We start from the raw sequence: 24,788 nt of genomic DNA, 5'->3' as shown, positions 1-24,788 counted from the left end.
TGTTATCCATACAAACTGTTCCTGTTAAAGTTTCATTTAGAACAACACTTTTAAATGGGTTAAAATTTGCAGTTCTGGACCTGACATTTTCAGCCACTTTGGTTTGATCTGCCTTGTGATTTCCACAGAACAAACCTGCAGGAAGGAGGAATTTACCTGGTGCTGTACACCAGTGCAGTGAATTGTTCCATACATTTTTAGTGGTTTTGTACCGTCTGAAGCCAATTCTGAGTGAGAAAAGCATTCTTTACCTAATCCAATTAATTTAGCCAGACTAAGCAAGAAAAATGAAGTCATCTAGATTTTTCTTTGTTTGTTTGGCTTACATGATTAAGGAGGAAGGGACAGAAATGATATTCCTTTTGGAAGTAAATTCAATTCAATAGTATTGAACAACTTTTATGAATTACAAGATATCTTTCAGGAAAGCATTCCTTATACATTTTCATTTATCATTCTGTGTCTCTCTAAAACCTCTATTTTTAAGTTACAGTGGCTCTGAAATTGGCTTAAACCAAAACCATAACTTTCATGAGGCTCATTAAATGGTAAAATACATTTTTCACTTTTGTTTGTAAAACTGGTATTAAATTTTTAGAACTGGTACTAAATTGTTCTCAGTGCTCAACAATATTTTACTGCATTTCCTCCGCATATGAGCTATGATAAACCACAAGTGAGTTCAGCTATGAGATCTTTGTTAGAGAAACTTTACTCCCACAGAGCAGTTTTGCAAAAAATCTGATATTCTCAAGGTTTAATGTTTAAATTTTTCATTATAACACTTCTGACTCTACTTTTTCTCACATCACTGATACTCTTGCTACTTCCTGGCATGCATGCTCTGTAGTTTTCATACTCAACTTCTTATCTTTGAGCAGGACAAGAAAGCAAAACCATAGATTAATTTCATGTAGGCTAAGATCTCAATCCAGTTGATGGTACTTGAAAAAGCAATAGGAAAAATACAAACATCTATATTTCATTTAAAAAAAACACAATCCTATTTAAACAAAAAGCTTGGGAAGGATCAGCAAAAAACAATGATGAATAAAGAAGTAAATGACCCTGTGGCAGCTTTAACATTTGTATGACGATGACAAACAGACAGCAGTTAGTCTAGGCTATACTCCTAAAATTCATTTCACACTTGCTTTTAGTTTTCAGATTACTATTCACTGAATGTGCCCAGAAAAAAAAGCAGCTTGTTATTACACATAACAGTTGCACAGTATGGATGAACAGTGCACTTATAATTACATATGCACAAACATGATGGAAATTAGTATTACTGTAGATATCAAAAGCAAACAGATCTAATTAAAGAAATAACTGCAACAAACCCAGATGCAACCCAAAACAAAAAAGGACAACTCCAAATCTATTGAATCCTTTGAATATTAATTACAGAATTCCTAACAATACACTGGGAAAGCTCTCTTGGAGAATTCAGTTTACTGTTTAACAGTTTCTGACTAATTTTATTAACCTGTACATCTGAGAGGATCAACCCCCTCTGGGTTTAATTAGAAGAAAATTCAATTTAAATCTAAATGTCAACAGTGGTTACTAATTATGGCAGGGCCCTGGACGAGACATCCAGTCTGTAATCAGGCAGTTCTCTGCTAACAATTAACAGTTTCTTTCTGAGTTATGAGTGCATTAGGATTTTCCTTTTCCTAAATAAATATGATTCAGCATGGGACACGAATAATATTAAGAGCACCTACTGCTACGTGCAGACATGCAGAAGAGGTTGCCAAATTAAATTACAGAGATTTCTTAAACATATAGCTGAATAATAAGCAGCTACAAAACTAGGTCAGGGTCGCAAGCAGTCGACCACAGCCCCTCCCCCCAACATGCAAAATAAATATACTCACTATCTCTGAATAGAAATCAGTCTTTTGTTATGCCCTTTGTCAGGAATACGTTACTGCAAAATGATATTTATTTCCACAGTCTTCACAGCTGTGAGCAGGACTGAATTAATCTTTCGAGAACTGATTTCATCTTCAATTTCATGTTTATGATTATGAAATGTAAATGCATTACTTTAAAGAAAAAAATGACAACGAAAAGCATAGATGTGAAAAGGCAGCTCCTTACCTACTGCTTCCACTTGCCCTGTACTAATGAAGCAAATAGTCAACTAACTCTTAAATAAAAACAGACATTATAAAAATGCATTGTAGAAAATGAGTATAAATATGAAAACCGGCGAGACATCTAAAATGAAATAATTTGGAAATCTATCCTGAGCAGCAAATATGTGACTTTAGACAAGAGAATTACCAGAACACAGAAACATGACCAAAACTAGGGTGAGGATAAAGGGTTTAGTCATTTAACTTCAAACCAGCCCCCGCACTCTCAATGCCACCACTAAGGCCAATACTGAAAATGCTGATTACACCTGAGCATTGCTATTTCTCAGCTTGCTGATGGCTTTTTTCAAAAAAATTACAATAGTCTTTTCTAAACCATTTCATTCTGATGACCTACTAATTAATTATATCCATACCCATAAAGTAACTGGGCTTTGTGGAAGTTGTTGACAAATTTGTGTCATTTCATCTTGGCCAACCATTGTGCTCAAACACTCTAGGCAAACATATTATGAGAATTTTTACTGGTAATTTCTAAAAACGACTGTTTATGAGAAGGAAAGCAGAAATCAGAGGAAATCTGTATGGAAATATAGAGGCAGTTCTATGAGTAGTTTTAGTGGATGTAGTATAACCATAACAATCAAACATGCTGGTCTTGGGCTGCTCTTTGCTAAACAGGAAAGCTGTTTTCTTTCCATGCTAAAACCCAAAACAATTAAAAAAAAAAAAAAAAAAAAAAAAGCCCACTTCTAAAGGGAATATTTTAAAAATTATGTATTGGACTTTATTTTAATCATATTTTCTTTGAAACATTTTTTGACCAAAGACTGCCAAGTGGCAAATGAACATCATTGTTGATAAATGCTTGTGTAAGATGCTATAATTACAGCTTCAGATTAATTCTTGGTAGTGAAGACATACAAATTACTTAGGATGACGTGAATAGAGTTGTTTAATTTAATTTAGCCTTACATTTATATTTTTCAAATTAAACCTTAAACCTGGAATCCCTTTTGCATGTGCTTGACTTTAAATGTGTAAACAGTTTTATGCCCTCCCTAGGGCTGCTTACAGAAAAAAAAGGTATATATGCATACATGTATGAAACACTTCTACATGTGTAAGCAGGTGCTTAAAACACCTCTATTCAAGAAAGCACTTGTGGATATTAAATACTGCATATTATGTATATCATGTAAGGCTTTCCTGAATAATGATACATCAAGCACATCTCAAAATTAAGCATCTGCTTTCCTCTATTTCTGAACCGATATGACGGTTTTTCTCTATAATGAAAGGATTATGCACATTTTAAAGTATAATGCAGAACACGGTTCTTAAAACCTTATGATGGAGTGGTTGCAGAAGATGTTCCACAAATGTAACACTTGAACCTGACAAGAAAATTACGCAACCATGACTACATTTGGATGCACCAACCCAGATTAACCGCATGCTCTCCACACACACCAGTGCCTGTTGATACTGGCAGCTATCTATACAAATGAACTTCAGCAGTCAGATTGAAAGTGGGCGTTTTAAGCCTATTTTTGTCACAACGAACGTTAGATACCTGGCCTCCCTTGCACCACTGGCTTCACCCCAGCTTTTTTCACAAATGCACATCTTTTTTCAACCCAGAAAAAAGGGAATCAGGACACCTCCACTCCTAATCTTGCTGACCGAATGTGTGAAATTAGGCAGCACTGATAGCAAGAAATAATTTCCAACTGTCATCTGAAATTGTTACTTAGCTCTTGGGCATGGAGGGAGGAAAAGGCTAGAAATGACAAGGGACTTTCCTCCCTCCCTGCTTAAGCTGTGTACAGGAAAAAAAACCCCAAACCCAAAACAAAACAAAACAACAAATCCCCCAGATTAATTATGCCAAAAACGGACTGCCCAGTAAAAGGGTGACTCCACACCTAGAAGTAGAGGACTTGGTGCCCAGGTCCCACTCTTCCACCTCTTTATTTACTTTGTCCAGTGCCTCCTTCACTCTGGAATAACTGAAGGACCCCAAGCACCAGTGAAAATCTGTGATTTATGTGATGTCCTTTTCCCCTCCACATTTGCCAGCAAATGGATGTTTGTTTTAGGGGAAAAAAAATCAATTTTGTAACTGAACTCAGTCCCCCTCCTCCAACCCCTGGGTGATTATTACACTTCTCGGGTGGTTAAATTCATGCATCTTTTAGTTTCATGCCTTGTAATACTTCCTGAGGCATGTAACAATCATACAGAAATACTCTGCTGGCTGTACTTTCTTATTTCGTTACAATCTTTGGGTGAAATTTTGGCCTCTGTGAAGTCAGCAGAAGTTTTGGTCTCCACTAAACTGGGGCAGGGCTTCACACTTCTTGTTTCTAAAATACTCCCTGTTTCCAGTTCCTTTAGTATCTCTGTTTTAAACTACTATTGCTAAATTTGCAAACTGTGATAACCAATGATGTATTTTGTAAGATCAAAATTTCAACATTAAATCCCAAGCTAAGGAACAAAAATAAACACTTCTATTTTCTGCCATGCATACTACAACGTGTAATTTAGAAAAATTATGAAAACACAATTAACATGATACTTTTTAGCCTTTGTTAGGCAAAGGCAAGTGTCTCTATGTATTTTCCCATCTCTGAAACAGTCTATTTCTCCTCCACGTTCAACTGAAGTTTTTGCTTAGATCTTTTGATAGTACCAAAAAGGAAGTTCTTTTAACCACAGCTCAATAATAAGGTGAATGGAAAAACAGTTGGTTTCCTTCTGCTTCAACTGTTTACCTTGATCTCTTTTAAGCAAAAAGAGAAAGAGAGTGAGTCTGTATATATTCTTCATTACATAACAACCACAAGTTAAAAAAGAAACACAAACTTATAAAATGTTTTGTTCTCAAGACTGAACTTCTACAGTTCTGACTTTTCTAAGTAATTCTGCTTGCACCTCAAAACAAGACACTGAAGATCTTTAACTTTGCATATAAAAGCAATGCTAAAGGACTACTTAATACATAGCCATAAAGTGTAGACCTAAAGTAACATCATTGTAAACAAACAAAACTAAGGAGAGCTATAAATTATTCTGGGAACATCAAAGAGAAATTAAAAACAAGTTATGTGTTGGTAAAAGAAAATTCACATGATTTGGTAGGCATGAAACCTGGCATGACAATTCACTTGACTGAAACTTATCAGTAAAACCTAAATAGGAAAGACAGCCAGGAAGAGCAAGAACGCGGGCCTCCACATTAAAGGTATCATTTACATACTTCAGACTTACAAGCTAATTCAGGAAGGTTGTATTTGATTTAGAACCATATAAGTCTTCTATAGCTGCCGACACAGATGAAAAAATAGAAGGAGCAGGCCTCTAAAAAGGACTTAAAAGTATATGTAAATATGTAGAAAATCACACAGGTTTCTGAAGACATAAGCTGGTAGACTTCTGATGTGACTGATAAATTATTTTCGGAATGTCTAAAAATTACAGATCTATTCCCAACATAAAAAGTAAACCAAGCAACTTAAAATCGTTCCGTACCAGATCTCAGTATGACAGATAAAAATAAGCTGATCATTGCCTAAAACTGCTGATGGCCTGTGTTAGAGCATTCACAAATGAATTTCAATTACAATGTGCAAGAAGTATGCCGTATTTTTTCTCTGTAAAAAGTCAATGTGCCCAAATAATTTTAAAGACACTTGCAAACAAAACTGAGCAAAGTAGATATTTTAATGCAAAAGAATAATGAAAATCAGAATATAAAAAACAATCTTGCAGTCATGAAAGGAGGATTTTTTTGTGAAAAAACACCCAAGCTGAGAGGAAAAGTAGTTGGAACAATTTCTTCTTTTATATATCTGGCAAAAGTGAAAATGTGGAAGCTTACAGAAGTAAATGCAAATTAGCAGTTTAGAAATGCAGACCAATGATTATGGAAGCCAGCACTCTGAAGAAAAAAAAAATTTCCCGTATGGTTAAATAGTCATGAACCAAGATCTGGGCAATGGCACAGCTCTGGTCCCAAAAGTTCATAATGAATTGTGATGCAGAAGATAAGTAAATCTAATACATATTTCAGAAAGTGATATATTCATCATTTGCTGTGACAACCGAACACTTGTGATTTCCTTTGTAACTATGTAGGTTACTAAACAGCTAAAGTGAAATAAACCACATTTAATTAACTGGATCAGAGAGCTTATACCCAAGGGTTCAGATAGAATTGGCTCAGGAGATGCTGAAGCCCTCCCCTGATTTATTTTTTTTAACTAGATTTTAAAATACTGGAGAAGTTCCAGTGGACTGGGGACAAAAAACATAACATATCAATATTTCAGAAGCATAAAGAGGATAAAACCAGATAAGACTCATCTTAGCCTGAATGTGAAATCATCAAAACCTGTTAAATGCTGCAACAATAAATACTAAAAGGGCAGGTGAACTGATGGCATTGACTTTGATTCTATAGAAGAAGGGTCTTCCCCAAAAATATTTTTTTCATGACATCACAAGCCTGACTGGTGAAGACTGAATTGACATCATCATATAGTTGTATTTCTCTTATCCTTTAGATTTCATTCCACATTTTTTAAACAGCGTACAGACTCAATATAACCCATAATACACAGCAAAACCCTACTAACTGACAGTTCACTAAAAAAAATGCAAATGGGGAAATATCATTAACAGAAATGCTTCTAGGCATAACGTTCTCAACCTGATGCTATGCAGTATCTCTATCACTCACCCAGTAAATTTGGAGAAAATGTAAAGAGCTGATGAAGTCATAAATATCAAATGGGGAAGATGAGCTACAGAAAAGCATCTGGGAAGTGCACTCATTTGAACACAGCTTTGTACATGTTGCTTTTATAAATGAAAGATGGATGGCAGGCTGAACTGCAAGAGTAACATAGGAAAGAGCCATGTAGGCAAGAGCAAGGGAATGTTCTGCTATAAGCAAGGGAGTGAGGAATGCTAGCAGCTCTACAAGTCACCTGTAACACCTGTACTGGAATATCATGTCCAATTCTGACATGTCTACTCTCCAAGTAATACACTGAAGCATTAAGAAACAATCAGGGGCCAAATGAATGATTCAGAGTGCCAGACTATGTAAATCCCATTTTCAATGATTGACTGAAAATAAGGTTATGAGATGCTTTCGAATCAAACTGCAAATACCAACTCAAGGAAAGAAATCTATGCTACTGAGGATTTCCTTCTCAATAAAAAATCTCAGAAAGAGTAAAACTTTAAAATTTGGAATGAGTAATTAATGTCAAAGAGAAAGCACACATATTTGATTGAGAACATTATCCCATGGAAGCAATTTACATAAGAACATGAAGTATTTTCCATAAATAGAACCTTTAAATAAAGACTATATGAACAAAACAGAAGTTCTGATGTAGAAGTTTCTCAGTGTGATTGATTTCTTGGCCTCTGTGTGCACATGAGTTCAGTCGATGTATGAGAACAGCACCTTATAATTCTAAAAAACTATGTCTAAGCCACAGATTTTTATTAAAGTTACCCACAAAAGCTGATTTATTACTGACAATGATATGTAGCAGCTCATCTGTACTGCTGAGTGTAACAAATTCAAGACGACAGGAGTTTTGTCAGGTAGACAAAACCTCAGCCAGGGTTAGAAAGCCCAGTGTTAGAAGTTGCAATTTGCATCCTCTCAGACTGCTCATAAAAGCTCTGGTATTATCTAGCAGTAGGTCATCCCCAAAGCTCAAACATCTGCCTTTTCCTTGTAAGCATGTGTAGAGGGGGATTCAGTGACTCTGCTAAGCGCCTGACTTAAACACCTATGTTACCACAGAGGAGATACATGACAACTTATAATGCCCCTGTTCTTTATCTTTTTGCTCAGAAGTAATGGCAACACAGCTCTCAAATCATCTCCAGCCTCTTTCACTAATCCCAAGCTAAGTAGATGTAGACAGTTCCTGACTGATTACCACCAAAACTGGTTTTAAAGAAAAAGCCCTCCAATGAGGGTGTTACCACAGTATTTCTATGTACCCTGTTCCAGCATTTCATCTCCCTGACTTGTACAAGCTGAGAGTGGTTATTATCTCTCATCCTCATCAGTTAATATTCCAGACCTTTCATTCTTGTTGCCTTTTTTTTTTTTTTTTTCTGGCTTCCATCCAGTTTGTCTTCATCCTTCCTAGAAGTACTCCAGCTCTGTATGGATGAGTGCTAATTACAGCTGCAGAGTTTTTGATGGGAAACATATTAAGAGTTACAGAAAAATGTGGAGTCTTGAATCCTCAAAAGAAACCTAACATTTCCTGATGTCTGCTAGCAGAGGACACCGAATACTTTGAAGATTGAGGGTACATGAAGTTTGGCCTCAAGAAGCAGTAAAAAAAAAACAACAGTAAAAATATTCCTATTGCACTCAAGTGTCAGAACTCCATCTGGTCCCAGGAACGACCAGAGTGCAAAGAAGCAACTTATCTATAGAGCAGTTGGCTAAATTGCCTCAGTGATTGAGTAGACCTAACAGCAGCTTACACTATAAAGCATACAATGCATACTAAACTCACCACAAATGTCCAAAAGGTTTGACAAGGCCAGTTCACAAGGTCCTCTGATCATCCCAGCTATAAAATTTTTGAATCTAAAAACTTGAAAATACATGCAAGACAATTATAAGGTCAATATTTGGAACAGTTTTTACATAGACACACAAGATAAACCAGTCTTTTAAGAAGGTAATTGCCACACTGTCACTGTGAGTAGGCAAAAATGTCAAAAAAAATGTCCAGTTAGTGAGCCTGAGAAACAAAGGGGTTTGCCCTGCATAACTGACAGAACTCATGTTAATTGTTGTGCTTCATGCAGGCAATAAATAAATAATAAATCACTCTTGCATGGACTGAGTAACTGTCAATTGCCTCCTAAGACAAGCACTGTACAACTACAGAAAAAACATGAAAATCAATACCTCTGCACAATCCAGAGCTGGATTCAATACCTGGGATCCCTATTCAACATACAAGTGACATCAGGAAAAGGCAGTCTCTTCCAAGAACAATTTCACAGTACTTGGGCCTGAGAAAGGCAACGATTTACTCAGCACTAGTAAAAAATGAGCACTTCTGGATGTAAGAATAAGTATAATTTTAGGCACCAGGGAATTTATGTTGAATAGTACATTGAGAAGTGCTTTCAAAATGGCAGCACTGTTGAGCTGGGTCCCAGCTTTGGGCACAGGTCTGAAGTGTTAGGGGACAGGACATAACGCATCATCCTGTGTAGCCTCCATCTTACCCTGGGCTGAAACAGTGTGGTGAAAATGATTAAAAAGTGTTCGTTTATACCACAGATGTCAAAGAACTTGATATTAGGGAAAATCCATATGTGAAAAACATATTATTGCACTGCTCCAGTTTATCCAGTTTATGTTCCTCCTTTAGCATGTTCTTAATTGTAAGACCATAAATATACTTCCTACTAAAGCTAAAAATCATTCTAGATTTTAAGCACTGCAACGTCTCAAAACTGTTTGAATTTTCTTCAAATTCTGAAATAAGAAACAAAACAGCTTTAATATTAATGTTTTCAAAAGGATGATGATGACTTTGGAGTTTTCAGTTAAGGAGCTACCTTGAGAAAACAGTAAGCTGCACAGTCTTGACCTTTTAAAATGTTCTCTAATATATCATGTAAAAAAAAGTACAGTATTAAATAAGAAATTTGTTAGCCTTCAGCACAGAGGCAGGTTTATTAGCAAACAACTAAGTGGAACAAAAAATCTATAACCCTGATCTTATTGAAATAATTACAGAATCTTTAATGTCCCAGTAGGCATATACGGAGAATAAGACGGAGCACACAGAAAGAGCACAGTAATGAAAACAGACAGAAATAGGCCATTCATCCTACCTTTTACTTAGTGCACACAAACGACTGTCAAAAGTATAAGACAACACAAAAATGATTACTGACCAAAAAACAGTCAAAATTTCTTTTGTACTATTAACTTTTAGGAATCTGTGGGACAGAACTAAAATCAAAGCTCACATTCCTGACTAGCATATTTTTTTTCATTTTTCTGCGTGTATAATTGGCACTTTTAAAAAAAATCTGTGTAACACTCCAAAGTCAATGTTAAATCTGTTTGAAGAGTATTCACTTAAAATTAGAAGAATCTCATCATTTAACTATTCATAATGTTGCCCATATTATATCCAGTACAGATTTTAAATACACTTTAATAAAGTTTGCAAAATTTAATCAGATGAAGAGAAAACACATAAACACATTCAGATATCACACCACAACCGACAGATCAGATGATCTGGCTAGCTCCAGTAGGCAGAACAATATGGCCAAGCTGGCAATTCTGTAGCAAACTTCTCTTTTGCGTTTTCTTTAGATTTTATTTGGCCTCGACTACAAAATTTAATGGCACAGAGGGACTTTCTCACAAGCCAAAGCAAGAAACACCATGCCTCTGTGCTTCCTTGGAGCAGACTGGAAAGCAAAATCTGGCTCCTCTACCCTCTTCCCTCTGCCCCTGGGATGGGCTGAGAGAGTTGGGGTTGTTCAGCCCAGAGAAGGGAAGGCTCCAGGGAGATCTTCTTGTGGCCTGTAGTGACAGGACAAGGGGCAATGGTTTTAAACTGAAAGAGGGTAAATCTGGACTGGATATAAGGAAGAAATTCTTTACAGTGAGGTTGGTGAGACACTGGAACATCTTGCCCATTTCCAGTTGTAGATGTCCCATCATTAGAAGTGTTCAAGGCCAAGTTAGATGGTGCTTTAAGCAACCTGATCTAGTGAAAGATGTTCCTGTCCATGGGCAGGGGAGTTGGACCAGATGGTCTTTAAAGGTCCCTTCCATCCCAAAGCATTATATGATTCTATGTTTTTATTGTCCCTGTAGCCCCAGTAAGATGTAACTGTTCTGGGTACGGACAGTAACCGCTTCTCTGGAAGACAGTCAAGATCTCAGCCTTTTATTGCTGCTCCCTTTAACATGAACATGGAGGGGGCGTAGAAGCTTTGTACAAGCTGCAAAACATTCACTGAGCTTTTGGTCTAAAGAACAGGAAGCCACCTTCCTCATCCTTCCTTTCTTCCAGGAAAACCAAGATACTATGCAACCCTAAAATAAACTAGTTATTTCCCCTTTCCTGTCTCCCCCTATATGCTAAAATTAGCTTCTTGATTTTCCTTTAATCAAACAATCTCAACAATGCTTTGACATTAACCTATAGTGAGCCTTCTTCACCCACAAAAGGAAATCCGTAAAATTGGTTTTACCAAAGTGAATGGGATAAAGGTAAGTTATGTTTCTAACTTCACTTCCCACTGTGGGTAGCTACTGAAAGCTATTGAAAGCAACTCCCAGTTTACAGAACTCCAGTTCCTAGATGGCATTATTATAGAAATACCTTCCCAACACACAGGGAGAGTAATTACTGTTGTGAAGGAAAAGCTAAATTATATAGAATGCTTCACAGCATAATGCAATTGTGAAAACACTTCAGAAACACTACAATCTTCGATTTACATCTTCCACATTTCATGCATAGTGCTATCTGTTCCCTTCTTTACCCCCCCGGTTGGGAGGAAATACTAACAATCTCACACATAAAAGCTGACCAAGAAATATTTTCAGGACAGCTGCCATTCCCTTTACTTTTTCCAGGGAGAAAGGAAGTAAGTCACGTTCTTGTCATAGTGGGAATAAAGAAGTTTTGATTGTGGCATAAGTTAGCAAAGGAAAAGGCTTCATTACACTCTCCTAATTCTACCAGGCTAAGATAACAAACATTGCAGAAATACATTTTAATTGTTCCGCTGCACAGTAAGTAAAGCTGCAACACCTTAAAGATGTGTCTATGCCAAATGCCAGTTTCAAATTCCAGTCCTGATTTCTTTAATATTTTAAACTATTTAGGCCTTTTGTTTTTTTAAAAAATATGGAAAGTACTTTACTTTTCAAAATAATTTCAACTCCCTCTACATATTGCAAGTTTCAATAACAACATTTATAGTTGTCTAGAGATTAAGAACTTTTACTTTATACCAAAAAAGAGGGGGGTTTAAGATCATTATGAGCAGGACTAGTGTTCTAAAGGCTTATATCTTCCTGTTCCAGGAACTGCTGTACTTCCTATGAGCTACCAGAGCCGTAATACTTCTCTCATCCTTAAGTACCTGCTGGCCAGTTGTCATTTGTATGGCAGCTCCTTTGCCCTGCTTTAGCTGTGCAGCAGCATTCCAAGGAAGGTATACATCCAACTTTGATTCTGCAGAGCATAAACCGCCCCTCCCTGTAAGGAAGGAATGAGGTAACCAAGTCATACTACACCATGGCACGGGAAGGAGAGGGGGAGAGGTGTTTTTGCTATTTATTGTGAAACGCCAAAGAAAAATTAGCATAAGTTACTTATTTGGAGATGATATGAAAATGCTGAATGGGAAATGAACATTATATTTAACCTAGCTACATGACATCTTAAAATTAACTTTTCTTTATTTATGGTGATACTGCAAATCTTAATGTTCTCTGTAGATGTCTTTAAATTTATGTTAGTGATTGGAACAAATTTTCACTATAAAATTCTATGATACGTTCAGAGCCCTTTAGCAGAAATTAAGTACTAATACTACGTGCTATGATTAGATTACAGTATGTATTTGTTCTAAAGATGGTGACTTCATGCATTCTGAAATTTCTTATTACTTACTAACATGATTTTCAAGGTATATTATTCCCCTATTCTGACTACGAGGGCACAAACCAAAACAAATACATAGTGAAATGCTTGAAATTTATTACGCAGCTTCTCAGCTGCTCACAATACTCCTATTAAAAATGCATAACTGTGTTCTTATAAAGGGTCAACACTGCACTTTGATTTAAAAATGAAAATGCTTTACCAAATGTTTTAGACATTTCTCTGTGCTGCATAAGGTAGGCAGAATTTCTGCCCCACTCCTTCATAAAAAATTAGGGATTTGTTTCTATTTGGAAGACAGTCCAGTCTCCAGATATGCACTAACAACAAGGTAAATATTTATACGTTATTATAGGCTTAGCTTACTCTAGTGAGGAAGGTTCTGTTCAAACCTTATGGGGGATGACCATCTGCCAGGGAATGGGAGTTTTTTAAAGTGGTGGCAAATGCTCCACAGAGGCATGGAATAAACCCCTACCTGGTTCCCATGTTACACTCCCTCTCCAGACACAGCTGCTCACTCTGCAGACTGCACCATCCATTTCAGGACACACCAGTGACAGTCTGCTTGGTCATTGGCCATTTCTACCCTTTCCGACCTTCCATCCAATGCCCTGCACTTTGCAGGATGTAGGCCTCAAACTACTCAAAATGTAGTGTGCCCTAAAGTCATTGTCACACAACTAATCATATATAGTTTACTAAGTTTCAGTTAGGCCATTGTCCTGTTTCAGCTGGGATAGGGTTAATTTTCCTCTTAGTGGCTGTTACAGTGCTGTGTTTTGGCTCTGATGTGAGAACAATGTTGGTAACACACAGATGTTTTCAGTTTTTGCTGGGTGATTATACTGTCAAGAACTTTTTTGTTCCTTGGGCCCTGCCAGCCAGAGGGCTGGAGGGGCACAGGAAACTGGGAGGGGAGACAGCCAAGACAGGTGACCCAAACTGGCCAAAGAGGTATTCCATACCGTATAACGTCATGCTGAGTATATAAGCTGGGGGAAGAAGGAAGAAGTGGGGGACATCTGGCATTATGGTGTTTGTCTTCCCGAGTAACTATTACACGTGATGGAGCCCTGCTTTCCTGGGGATGGCTGAACACCTGCCTGCCCATGGAAAGTAGCAATGAGTTCCTTATTTTGCTTTGCTTGCATGGGCAGCTTTTGCTTTACCTATTAAATTGTTCTTATCTCAACCCTTGAAATAAGAACGTTTACGTTCCTTTCCGATTCTCCTCTCCATCCCTCTGGGTGAGGGGGAGTGAGCGAGCAGCTGTGTGGCACTTGGTTACCGTCTGGGGTTAAACCACGATCGCCATCTTCTGCACATCCAAGGCCTCTTTAGAGAGGAGAGCCTCAGAAGTATCATCAGCCAAAATAAATTGTTAGAAGTTATGACTTCGTTCCAAAAGAGACTGAGACTCAATGGATAATTTCTTATCCGGTCAAAACTTGAAGTACTCTAACAGATCTCATTAGTAATATCTCTGCAGAAGAACTGTATGATATCCCTTCACATAATTCTTCTTACAGTAAAACCCCTTAGAGTACTATCACAGCTCATAAGCCATCACCCAAGACAAAGCAGGCAAGAGTTAGTGCAGATACCATTATCCTCTTGAGTTTTTTCTGGTTTGCCTCTGACCTGTCTGGTTTCATTTTGTCACTTAACATTGTGATTGCAAGAGTAAATACAATGGAAACCCATCCACTCCTCACAGAAAGTGTAGGTGAAGCCTGAACCTCCACCTCCACCTGTAACTCTGCTGATTTTAGCAGAGCTACACCAGAGTTAGACTGGAGGGCTGCCACATGCCATACAGCCGGGCTGGAGCTCACCAAGATGGCAGACTCCAGCTCAGTTCAACTTCATCCAGACAGCATGCAGTGACGTGCCCGCAGCTGCCTCTTCTGCTGGCTGGGCACCCATGCGTCTTCTTCTCCAGTGCAGCTTGATGCTCCCTATGCACCTCCTTTCTCTTCCTCACTTGCTGAACCAGGATGAGGAAAACCACAGTAGTTGCATGGCAGAATCAAGGGCTAAATCTTAATCCCAGAGATCTCATGCACCCTACAGTGTTATTAGGGCAAACTAGGTCAGGCCAAGAATCAGCAACTGACACTCAGAAATTAATCCCAGCCTAGACTGTGGTCTTTACTACCAAACTCTTCAGAGCAGAGACTTGGCCAGAGCGTGCATTTAATCCTTCCTGTGTAACTGCAGCATTCAAGACAAAAGGGTGAGCTCCCCAGACTTGCTCTGAGATGGGGTCAGGACCGGCTCCAGCACACACGCAGTTCTGGGAGTTTGGAAGTGTTTACAGATTCCCCCAGTTGAGACACTGTCTATGAGGTCAGGAACCTTTGAGGATCAGGTTCCTAGCCATCAAACATGGCAGCGGAAAACAGCCAATTATTTTGTATTACTTTGGCTCCCAGTACATGCTAAATCAGTCATAAGATCATCTGCAGCCTGTTCTGAGATTTGACAGCTACTACACACTTTCAAGTTGATTGCTACCAATTTGGAGCCTCTCAGAAACAAACATGGACAACCTGCAGATAGAAAGATTCACACATTTGGTAGAAGTGCCTTCAAAGCTAAAGATTGAAAAAATAGTGCTAGCATTAAAATGCTGTAAAAATGTACTATGGAATAAAAAAACCCATAGAAATATTGTTTGACAAATTATAGCTCAAATTCTGAAAGAAAAGAGTTGCTGAAGGTATGTAAGCCTATATGTAAATAAATGTGTGTATATAAGTGTATAGATGCAATATGAATGACAGATTGGAGCATCTGATCTACATACCAAAAGATTTTGAGCAGATTGTTAATTTATTTTAAACTGCATAGTAACACTTCTAAAATACACTAATCACAACAGTGTAAATACTCTTTAAGATTGGGGTAACATACATATTTAGCCAATTTCATGTTTTCTGGGATTAAAAATGCAGATATAAAAACTTTTTTTATAATCTGATGTGTTATCATCCATGAAAAAAATTAGAATGGCATCAGGAGATTCAAGCATTCTTGGCAAAAAAATGTTCCCATATGTATTCTTGAAATATGAGATATTTACATTGCATTGTCCAAATGACATGTTATCCTTAAATCAACTCTAGATAATATTTTAATGATGTAATTGTCAACCGTGAAAAAAAAAAAAAGATAGTGAGAAATGAGGTTTTGAGGACAAATAGCTTGATCATGGTTAAGGATTGTGCTGCACAACCCTGGTTTAAAGTGACGGCAACACCTCATGGATTTATTTTGTTGGCAGAAAATATATATCCAGCATTATGCAGTTCATTTAAGTCCAGTGGAAACCTTTGTTTTGAGTTTTAGCTTTATTTAAACTTGAAATGCCCCTCTAAATTTTGTGGTAATTAAAAAAGCATTGCTTAATTCCACACAAACTCAGTCCACCTCCTCCTGGTAAAAGCTCTGCTTCTCTCTAAAGATACCTTTTGAGACAGATGATGTTTCATTAATTTCCAGATACTGAAACATACACATAGACCTTCACCCTCATCTTTGATACCATATGCTCTTTCCTCTAAGACTTTCCATGCTAAGTCTCCACTCTGTTGCTTAAAAAAGTCTGAGAAAAACTGCTCTGAGTGCTGGAACCTCAGGCCTCAAGTGTCTAAAATGATACTTGCACAGATTTCAGAACAGAGATCCAAATGAGGAAATGCCTGTTCAGTTCATGCCTAACAATGAGAGATCTTAGGTGTCTTTTTATTTTCTGTTAATAGCTTATTGCCCAGATGTCTGGTGATTCATCTCTGAACACACCCAGAGGTTCTTAACTTTTATAAAGGAGAATAGTTAATCTGATAATTCATGTGTAGCTCCAAGAATTCAAAAATCAACAGTCCCTCTGCCTAACACATTTTACCATTTCACTTTTTTCATGGATTAAGCCAAGCACAATTTTTGTAATAGCGAAAAACACTACTAAGCTGTCATTTCTATTAGCTTATGAGTCATTAAGGACCATCTGTTTTGGATAGGAGATAGGAGCTTACTATACTACTCAGTTACACAGAACCAATGATTAAAAAGTCCCATCTTGTCATCTGAACTCCAGGAATTAGTTTTTGCAATCATGTTCTGAAAGAACAGAAATAGCCCAAATAGGAAAAAACTTTTCTGAATGTTGCAGGTTCTGCCTAATTTATGTACCTGCTCCATGGATGGTAGACTAGGGAGAGAAATCTGCAAGACCTTTCACTCTTTCAGGTTCAGCTGGGTCTTGCCTAAGCTTCAAACAGCTCATTCACATCCAAGGTCCAAACACAGCCTGGCTATCACCATGCCTAGTGCTTCCTCCTTGCCAGAGACATCCCTGAGAGCCACATGAAAATGTACAGAAGAGACAGGCCCTGGAAAGCCTGAAATATGAAGCCCAGCTTAAGACATTTCCTTAAACTGAAAATTATTAGGCATAGAATTACAAGTAAAAACATTTGTTAGTAAGACAGGCCCTAATGAAAAACTACTATTCAATTAATGTACTTCACTATACCAAAAATCTTCACCTGAAGTAAAAGATCATTTGAAAGAATTAAAAAAAAACACCAAAGTGGATCACTTGCTTCTATGTAACCATTGATTTGAGAAAGATATCAATAACCACTGTAAAATAAGTATTTGATTTTGAGATAATAACAATGACTACTTGTTTTGTACTTAAAGAAACAAGACTAATGTTCAAATTCTTTGTTTGTGGAAATACTTTGATAATCAAATTAGCTTATGGCACAGATATAAAAGATCATTCAAGTTTCAAAGCCAGGCAAATAATCTGTATCAACGATTTGGAACGGTGATTCATATTCATACAATATCTTCAACAAGTAGAGATATTGAACATTGCCATATTTATTTAATTAATCATTTTATATTTTTTACAAGGATTGACTTTTTAATAAGGAAATTAGAACTATATAACAAAAAAGCCTGCTTTTAATAAAAATAAATAATCTAATTATTCATTTTTAAATACACCTATTCTAGGCTTTAATGTTCTCAAATTAACTTAGGAAATGTAACTGAGTGTTGGAAAAGATGGGTACACATATCCCAAGTTTAAACCCCAAAATCTGAGTTAGCCTATTGCAGGGGTCCTCACACTTTTTAACCAGGGGGCCGGCACGTGGATGAAGTGGCAGGCAGTCATCTGCGGCTGCTTGGTTTCCCCCCCAACGCCCGGCGGGGGGGTCTGTAAATACCGGGGGCCAGATTGAGGACCCTGGGGGGCCGTATCCAGCCCGCGGGCTGTAGTTTGAGGACCCCTGGCCTATTGAGTTCCATAAATGATGAAAGTCAGAAACCCAAGAATGAAATTCAGAAAACCAAACATTTTGAGAGAGTAAATCAGAATTAATCTTTCTTGAAGTCCTGTCTACAGTTCAGAAGTCCCACCCATGGAGAAGCATCCAACTTCCTTCTGAGTACATTTAAGGTAATGGTGTGGCTATACCAACTTTTTATATCACATCTTACAGTAGAGCTTTCCAAGTCAGAAGTTGTGATGTACAAAAGGAAATTGGATATGACACCCAAAATGATAAGTATAAACACAAAATTTTATGTTCCCTTTACTAATGGTTACAGCCCTTTACCAGGAAGGAGTTGCGGGCTCTGGCCCCTGCTCAGGAAGCGCATGTTTATTATGTCTAAAAAGGAATCAATTGATAAAATATGCCTTGTTTCTAAACTCTGAACAGCCTTGAGTAGAAAGAATTTGAGGTTTTCACTGAAATAGCCACTCTTACTGCTACAAGCGGCACAAGAACTGAGCATCTCCCTGTGTGAGTATTTTCAGATGCTAAAGATGCAAAGTGGCTGGGTGGCAATTCAGGGATTCTTAGTGGAAAATTTAGTTCCTTAAACCTCTGCATGACAGTAGGCATAAGCATTGTACAAAACATATAATCTAGCATTTATACACTAGTAATCCCTACCAATAAGCCAAATCAATGCAGTTATTTGAGGTGCGGTGCAAACACTGAAGAAAGTCCTGGGCCTGAAGATCTACAGTGTATAAGAAGACTACAAAGAGCAGGTGCAAATTATCAAATGAGCTGAGGAAGAGCAAATGCCACTAGTGAGAACCACTGATTACAAAAACTGGCTACATATATAATGCATGTGCTCTTTATACATATCCAGGATTTATGATTATAACAATCTGCATCTAACACAAACAAAACCAAGCCATATAAAGTCCTCACCTGAAAAATAATACATAGCTTGGACCATTTTCTCAAACCTAAAACGTACTTCAGTCACCAGATCTACCTCTCCACCCCAAGTACCAGCTCTCAACAAGAAAAGGTGAGACCCAAGGCCAGTTGGGTATAGAGATCACAAACTCAAAGCCCGATCATGTCCACGGAGGAAAGAGAATTTTAGTCAAATATATAATGACTGTACTAATAGCGTTAGCAGAACGCTTGAAAATAAAAGTTTTGGGTTAAGCTTCAAAAAAACGTTTGGTAGGTTGTATTATTATGCAAACGCAAGATATTCCAGTTTTCCCCGTAGCTTCATAAATGATGCATTTGAGAAATGGAGTGTTTACATAACTACAATCATGCATATATTGTGCCTTTAGCAATTTCAATAACATAGACAGAAAATGGAGTTATCTTCATTATGAACTTTATATGGACAACTTCATAAGTAGCACTGCAGTTAGATAATAAAATGAAATAAACATACTACTTTAGGCCATATTCAAACCTTATTTCCATTTTGCAGAGATCAAGGGTATAACAGGATCTTTATTTGTAGACCATGCAGTAACTTTACTAACAAAACTATGCATTTTTCACCTAGCACAGTTACATGATCCATGAGCTCCTATATAAAAAATGTGTTTAGCTCTTCAAAGCTATTTCTTATGGCTAGCTCCCAAAGTTGAACCAAATGATAATATCAAAAGATACTTGTTATTTAAGGGCCTCTCCACCACTAAAACCCCCCAAGCCGTGGCAAGAACAGTATTTGTTAATCTAAGAGTGACAATATACAGCAATTTGACTATACTAAACTGCATGTCAAAAAGTAATGAGTACTATAGTTATCAGCCATCTTCCTAGTTATCACGTGCATTTAATATGATAAGCAAAGAGTATCTTAGTGAACTTTAAACTCTGCAGAGATGTAGATGAATTAGAGCTTTGGAGAACATTTTTTTTTTTCTTATCAGCATACAAATAGATAATAGCTTGTTTTTGGCAGGGATTCTTTATAGCTAAAGTACTTTCCCCTCAGGGAATCATACTGTCATTTGTTTTTATTTTCAAAATGAAAACAAATGGCATTGTAACTCCTAAGGGTGAAAATGACTTCAGTCTACTTTCCCCCTGCACTCCCATCTATTCATTTTTAGTTAGATGGAATATAGATATAGTTTTTTCCTCCTTTGGCTTCCATCACCACAAAATGTATTCACTAGCTGTACAGTAATTAACAGCTCTTGACTGGAAAACTGCCAACATATACAACGTGACACTCTTCCTTTGAACACTAACAAAGTGCATAAGTAATTTATGTTGGATTAAATATCCCTAACAGGGACCCTTAAGTAACCCAATCACTTTAAACAGGCTCCACATGTATGCTCCTGTGCAGTGAAAATGTCAGACAGTGATAACCCACTAATAGCAGTTCTAACTATATTCCAGCCATTAGCATTTTATGACATCAATCCTCATTAAACCTGGCAAGGAAAAAGATACTAATGTTTCCCAATTTTGCAGCCAAGGTGGAAGAGAAATGGAGAAAATGTAGACAGGTGCTGTCTCCCAAAAAGGATTAACATTTTTTAAAATGTGGTTGCAATTTTCTGTTAGTACCTTTGTTTGTATTGAAAGAAAGACAACAAAGAGGTAAGGGCTACAAGGACCTCAGTGGAATCCAGCCAAGAGTGAAAGAAAAGACTGGTATTTCAGCCATTGTGCTCCCTGCTAAAGCACTGTGCCAACTCATCTTCCAACCCATTATATGAAATTTAATTTAACCTGCTATGCAATTAATTCAGATGTTCAGCCTATTTTTCTCATGGCAGAATCCCTCACACAATGCCTTATTTAAATATTAATCAGTCCTCTTTCAATTAGGACTAATTTGCTTCACAGGGTTTCTCTCATCTTCTGATTGCAGGAAAATGGAGGTAACTTGCAACGTTTGAGGATAATTAACATGGTATTTTTATAATACTGATACATCAAATGGGACCTTAATGAACCCCGCTGATTCCATTTAGTAAAGCATGCCTCAAAGTTATAATCAAGAGGAAAGCCATTGCCATCTGTTTAAAATACTAAGGAGCACAATTTAAACACAGAATAGTTATTTCTTTAAACTGCCTATTGTAGGTCTCTGCAAAAGTCATTTTTTCATGGAAACTAATTGTACAGTATTTAAATTTGAACCTTTTATTACATATATGCAAACAGTGTCTTCCTAAAATGTAGAGGGCCCTCTTAATTAAATGTTGACAACCTCAGATATAAGTAATGTTTGTTAATGTTAATTTTCCAAACATACTGTGCATTTGATACAGAGGCATCATAGATTTTACTCTGTTCTACTGAACATAATATTTTGTGTACAGTACTTGAAGAACACACTCTTCAAAACACCCTCCCACCCCCAAAAAAACCCCAAAAAACAAACAACCAAAACCCCCAAAAAACCCTGTAGTCTTTGCAAAATGAAAAACAAAGGCATATGTTGTTCATTTGTTGGTTACTAAGAAAGGCAAACAAGTTAACATTTACACATGACCAGTTGTTCACAAAATGTTCCATCTGCTACAAAGAAGGTCGAAGTTCATCTTTCTTCTGTTTAGAATTGCTCTACTGTTCCTAGGTAACCTGTAGTCAAAACCCATGTGACTGAGATATCAGATCCTGACTTCAGCATGAAAGAAAAGTCCTTAGTGTGAAAAAACAGCAGTGAAACACAGAAGATCAGACCACTTGCTTCATTTTCACTCCACTGTAAACTTTAAATGTTCATGATTAAGTATTGACCGAGCTAAAAAACTTGGGTTTTTTTAAAGTCAAAAATATTAGCACACACAACCTGTTAAAGATTCGGTATTTTGCTTTTTCTTGTATAAATATACTTTTCTGAATATGTGACTACAAAAAAGGAAATGTCATCACTCTGTTAAATGTCAACAATTTACTATAAAAGAACATGGTACAAAACCCCAAAATTAAGTCACAGCAGTTCTGAACTTCTGAAACACGTTTTCTTCCAGCTCAGCTCTACGTGGATTCTCATGCACCAAACTTTATGTTTGCACCCTCATCAGGACTACTAACAAATCTCTTCTCAAATGCTCAAGCTGTTTACTTTCATGAAACTCAGTAACTTTTGAAATTATTTTGAAATTTCATTATGCTTGAAATAGCCTAAGCCTTACTGGAAAAGACTGTCAATCAGGCAAAGAGACAACCTGATCTTAAAAGCCATGCTTACTTCAGAAACGGACTAAAACCAGAAATGGATCACTGGGCCTACATAAATTATAGCAGGATAAAGAATATAGCCCAAAAAAGAAACAAAGGCATTCTGCTGTTGCTGTGGGTTTTCTGTCTAGCCAGGTCCAGAGGGTACACTGGGAGGAGACGACTACGAGCCAAAGGGAGCAAAGGAAGAATGATCAGCTTTCTAGAAATCTTTGTCTAGTAGAGCGATCTCTAGAGGTGCGTTTGAGCCAGAAGAAACTTGTGTTGTATGTAAACTGAACCATAGCTATCTCTGGGGACTGGGCTTAACCCAGATAACTGTCTGATGTGAATACACACCAACAGAGATACTTCAAGCAACTTTCATACCCCTATACACAGACTTCCATTAAATGGAAACTATACTACAGCACAGATGTTTCTCTGCGACATTTGTTTCTTCCTCTCTTTTTTAAAAAGGCCACAAAAGTTTTAAAGACTACATAAAATCTGCTGTTGATAGAAGTGATAGATTCTGTATGAACTCATGGCCAAGTAAAGGCAGAAATCTGGAAGTATGTGGAATATAATCTTGATCTGAATGTGAAATTTCACTAAATGTAAGTAAATGCTATGTCTGAACATAGGAAGGTTCTTTGTTTTTTGCAAAAATCAGGAGACAATGGTTCCCATTCTCCATTGTGCATGTTGGGGTTAATTTTACCAAGTTTTGAGTTTTCCATATCACTATTCGCTCCATGTAGACATGTGGATCTCAGTACTTAAAGGCATTTAGTTTTATAGGCAAGGTAAGGAAGCCCTCCAGCTTGTGATCCATTTCCCAGTAATCAAGAATCTTCAAGTTCTTTAAAATTATCTTTTCATCCACCACTGCCTTTATCTGGCTGAACTTTGGCAAGCATCTTTTCAAATCAAGTTCTGTTTCTTTAAGGTAACTTAAACCCAGGAAATTCTGATGTTGTCCTTTTAATCATTTGAATAATACCCACTTAGGAAGGATACCCAATCCAGAAGGATAAAAGACTCTTGCAGGTTACATTATCTACACATTATTGGATATACCAGACCACTGCATTTTGTTTCCTTCACTGTTAAAGGGTAAAGAATCACAAAATACTCATGCAGCAGAATTATAACAGTTTTAGTTGTGAAAAACTCACGATTTTGGATCTGTCTGAAAGGATGCAGCAGAGTCTGTTGCCTACACCAACCATATGCAGTAGACAGCCAATAAATAATACATTGCTCTCAGTTATTTCTGAGCTGAAAGGTCTGAAAGTAGGATGACTATCAACTCCTTAACATGAATATGAAGCCTTACCTCATATAGCCATTGCTTTTCCCGTTGCCTAACCAGAGCTAGTTCAGTGCTAAAAAGAGTTCTAAAATGTCACATTTTACCATAAAGAATTATTCTGGATGCAGTCTACAGTACTGGAGATGAAAAGACTATTAAGTTTTGGAATGTTAAAGTATCTTTTTGAGTAACATCCTATTTGTGCTATTTTTGCTTGCCCAAAGGGTGTTCCTAGATTTCCCCTCCACTTACAAGAGATGTTGGGGACTTAGGTAGTAATGACATGACCATACATGAAGGCTTTGAGTCTCCCTTATAGGGCCAGCATGATAATTCCTGCAGGTTTCCAGAGCTTCAGTCTCTGAAATTGAGCAAAACACTGAGAACTAGGGCTAAAGCCCTTCATAATATGCTTTGCTAGGGTCTGTGGTCATGGACAAAACATCACGGTTAGTACACAGTTCTTGCTTACTGACAATTTTATGCACATAAGGGTTTCTCTGGACTACACAGACATCTAGTTTCCTAAGTTGTCTCATTTAATAATTAGAAGTTACTGCACTGCGTCTATGAATGCATGTCAGCTGATTGCAATGCTCTGTTTTGGCATTACCCTTTATGTATCTGTTTAAGAGATATTGTCACTGACAATTCTCGTAAAGAGTAAAGGATCTCTGGGTTACATCACAGAGTAACAGACTCATGAAAGAGTTTCTTGTGCTGCTGATAGTTGACATCCAAGTGTGTCTTTTGTCATTCAGTTGGCTGTTTTCTGCCTTCATGCTTCATCTGGCACAACTCATCCCTATCTATAGACGTATTCAGAAAAAGGAGGTGACAGGCAGCCACTGCTGTGAAGAATGAAGACTGTAGTGTTTAATCAGGTAGTCTATGGGGTGAGTCTACGCTTGGGTGAGATTTATTGCTAGCACTGGACACTTAGGAATCTTTCTGGGTCCATGAAACTTCATCCTCATAGATTTGTTTTTCAGGAGGAGTAATGAGAAAATTCTCACTTTGTAAAGAAATCATAAAAGCAGATCAATGAGTTGCACCCTTGAATGATATAGCTAAGGTGAATGCATTAAGCTGAAAGACTGAGTAACTGACTGAGATAACTCAAGAAACCTTAGTATCTTTTGCATATATATGCCCATTTATC

The 24,788-nt window shown here is 37.3% G+C and overlaps 1 protein-coding gene across 4 annotated transcripts in view; it reads right to left on the bottom strand.

Moving 5' to 3' along the window:
- TOX (thymocyte selection associated high mobility group box) overlaps nucleotides 1-24,788 on the bottom strand; it is a 224,796-nt gene that overhangs the window by 148,123 nt on the left and 51,885 nt on the right. The window contains exon 1 of one of the 4 annotated variants that reach the window (XM_056331989.1): nucleotides 8,675-8,750. The exons of the other annotated variants lie outside the window; for them this stretch is intronic. The gene's annotated coding sequence lies outside the window, so the exon portion shown is untranslated. Of the gene's footprint in view, nucleotides 1-8,674; nucleotides 8,751-24,788 lie in introns of those variants that run through there. 4 annotated transcript variants of the gene reach the window in all.

Source organism: Falco biarmicus, chromosome 3 (genome assembly GCF_023638135.1).
Source record: "Falco biarmicus isolate bFalBia1 chromosome 3, bFalBia1.pri, whole genome shotgun sequence".
Lineage (NCBI taxonomy): Eukaryota > Metazoa > Chordata > Aves > Falconiformes > Falconidae > Falco > Falco biarmicus.
The sequence above is the reverse complement of the archived record's forward strand: the minus strand, read 5'-3'. Positions and strand labels throughout refer to the sequence as shown.